General features: G+C 36.0%; 1 protein-coding gene across 1 annotated transcript in view; it reads right to left on the bottom strand.

Annotated features, from left to right (window-relative positions):
* Positions 1-3,222: 3,222 nt before the first annotated feature.
* Positions 3,223-3,401, bottom strand: part of TMF1 (TATA element modulatory factor 1) — a gene marked incomplete at its 5' end in the record, with an annotated part of 13,699 nt that continues 13,520 nt past the window's right edge. The window contains one exon of the mRNA XM_009576556.1: positions 3,223-3,401. This exon is cut by the window's right edge and continues 163 nt beyond it.

Raw genomic sequence — 3,401 nt, 5'->3', positions numbered from 1 at the left:
GAGGTCCAGACGCCGGTGACGAACGCCCAGCCCGCGGGAGAAGAGGGGACCGAGGGCACCGGCGGCTGGGCTGGCCCCCCCCCCCGCCGAACCGGAAAGCCCTTCCACTTCAATAAAGGGAATTAGTCTAAATTTCACATTATCGTTAATCGCATCACTGCAGTGCATTTATAAAGAAACCCGCCTCTTGTACCTAAATACCCGTGACACCACAAGGTTTTAACTGGCATCTGTAACTCGAAATTCAAACTACATTTGACATATTCTAACTTTAGCAACATTTTCCTTTCATACCACTAGGTTCATACATACCCACCCACCACCAAACTATTTTTAAGTCTCTTCTCAAAGAGAACCAGAGCACGCTCTTAGCACAAAATTTTATTTTACCCTGCCCCATGCTTTTTACAGTTTATACACATTTCACAACTAGAAACCAAGGGTTCCAATTTCACCGTGCAATAACCCATTTCATTTCATATTCAGGATCATTATAGCCCTTAGGAAAACATACACACATGAATTGCAACAAACAAAAAAATTAATAGAACTAATCCTCTCTCTCATGTGTGGATACCTAGGATTTTGCCCATCATCTCCTGTGCCGATAAAGGATGTGACACAACACCCAGAGAAGCAAGTACCAGCGCAGCCCATACCTCATCCAAACCCACCTGCATTAACGGAGGCCGTTACCTTCCAGACTAAGAAATAAGCCCCCTCCGCATACTTTGAGTAAGCCTTTAAATAGCATTACTTCATACTTGCATATGCAGTGAAAATGAGGTATAAATTAGTTGCTTTCAGAAGGAATATTCTAAAATAATAAATTTAAACAGAAGTGGACATTAGTATTCTGACCTAAGTCCTTTCATTTTGCATGTTACTTTTCTAGGCAATCTCAGTAATAGCAACGAACTTAAGGGGTCTGAGCAGACATTAATCTTAATGTTTCTTCAAAACAAACATAAAAGGATTTAAATTAAAGTCTATGTTACCTTCCAACAGCCACTTTGTTTTCTAAGGCTTTGATGATTAAGATGTGGTAGGCCATCTGATTCTCATGTGATAGTAAAAGTTGCACTAAATGGGAATAAAAAAATCCAAAAATAGTCAAATATTTACATCTACTTCTGTAAAATTTAAAAATCTAATACTCTGATACATGCTTTTATATCTAAAACAGTTAATGCTGACTGCATGTTAACACTTCCCGTTTACCTCAGCTCTTCCTGAAAACCCAAGGTAGCCTGAGACATTCAAAACTGCACCTGTGTCAGCCCTTAAGGAGCACTCACACATTACACAGGAAATGTTACCTTCAAAAGCACTGGCAGAAAGAGGTCCAAATAAAAGTTCAAAGGATTTTTTTTTTTTTTTTTTTTTTTTAAAAGAGTGCTGCATTTGTCTACCAAGGCTGTAAAAAAAAAGGTGAAAATCAGCAATTTATTGATTCACTGTGGAACATAAAAGCTGAACAGAATTTCTAATTTTTGACCATCATTAAAAGTTTTTTTTGTTTGTTTGTGTTTTTTTGTTGGTTTTTGTTTTTTTTTTTTTTTAAAGAAAAGGCTGAAAAGGCTGAACTTCTAACATTTGCACATCATAATTCTAACAGCAACTCAGTAAGTTCCAACAAGTGCTTTTATATGGAGTGTGGTTTTTGGTTCTTTCTGTATGTTTTTTTAGGGGTTTTTTGGAAACTTAGAGCAACCAAGCCTGCTTCAATATGAAGGCAAAGTGTTAAATTCTGACTTTTTTAATAAGACAAATGGTTTCACCTTTGTTTCCAAAACTGAAAATAAGACAGTAAGAGGGTAGTTCCTTCCCACCTCCCCATGGGGAAAAAAAAAAAAAAGTCTTATTTTATTAAAGCAGTTAAAGTTCTACAACAGATGGGGAGTTAAGACAAATTTTAGTGTTCTTGCTCTATGGCGTTATTGAAATCCTCAGAATAACTGCCTGAATCTCAAACTGAACTAGGCTTTTCCATGAACATAGCCTTGCCTGTGTAAATTCAGTGACTAACTGTTCTCCCAATGAGAAATAAATCCCTAACACCTGTAGAAAAGTCGTATTACTGAGAGGCTTTTCTTCAGAAGCAATTTCTCATCATTCACATCCTTTGTCTCTATCAGGCCACTGAATACACAAGCAGGAACAGAGTTCTCTAACACAAATTACAACGCTCACAGATGTGAAAAAAACTCTCACAATAGAGGCAATGGTATAATAAGCAAAGAATTTCAACTGCTGAATATTTCACATGAGTACCCATCACGGCTACAGTTCTGAGATGTAGCAAAATATTTGCTGTCTGGAATACAGAGAGGAAGACGCAAGCTTCTTCCCTGGATTCCCAGCATTCCCAAGGGTCCAATTCAAATGTTTCCTCCAACATTACCAAAAACGCAGCTAAACTTCAAGCCACATGGATGCTATTTGACCAATACCTTGCTTAAGGAATGGCATGAGAAACACTCTGCAGCCACTGGAGACTTGCTTGAAAACTATATTAAGTCACAGTACAATTTTGCAAAAAGTCTAAACCTTGCTACTTTTATACAAGGAACCATGAGAGCAGCAGCAATTAATTTTTTTAAAAAAATTCATTTTTCTGCATTCTTCTGAGCTGTTTTAGCTACTGTTAAAAATCAGCATCCAAATCTAGAACAAATATTAAATAGTTCAGATTTCTGGTGTTAAAAGTTAAACACATTTAGAATTACAAGCAGAGCTGCTGTCTCTAGACAGCTCCTGAGACAACACAAGCAATATACAAGATGAAGCTGTGATTTATAAAGTCTCATCTGAGTCTCATACTCTGCTTAGAGGACTTAGTGTAAAATAGTCAGACTAATCTGATTTGTCTAAGAATAGCAAATTACCATTGTAACATGTTCAGACATTGTGAGTACAAATATGAGATTTTCCTGTCATAAAAATATCCACCAATTATGCTTCAGATAGCAAGCCACTGCTATTTTGTTATTAAAAATTTACTGATGAGATATTGGAAAAAACTCAAAAACACTAAAAAAAGACTTCTAACTTCATTTTCATAGATATACAGAGTTTATGAATCTAGGGCTGCTTTAGTAAAACTCATGCCTTCCAGCGCTGGTCTCAAGAGGTAACAATCATCATTTCTACTACTGTTTACAAGTAAAATGGGCCACTGTTTAGCAAAAACTTAAATAAAGGGATGACTGAGAAAAAATTAAATATTGCACAAATAATTTAACTGCAGACAGTACAAGACACTTAAAGCATTGATTTTTTTTGTCAACATAGGAACTCTATTATATAGTCACACTTTCTATAATACAGGTGTTTTTTTTTTTTTACAAGACATTTAAATTCAGCATTTACATAAACAATTATCTTTACAATCTGTTATC

Source organism: Fulmarus glacialis, unplaced genomic scaffold (assembly GCF_000690835.1).
Source record: "Fulmarus glacialis isolate BGI_N327 unplaced genomic scaffold, ASM69083v1 scaffold8214, whole genome shotgun sequence".
Taxonomy (NCBI): Eukaryota; Metazoa; Chordata; class Aves; order Procellariiformes; family Procellariidae; genus Fulmarus; species Fulmarus glacialis.
The sequence above is the reverse complement of the archived record's forward strand: the minus strand, read 5'-3'. Positions and strand labels throughout refer to the sequence as shown.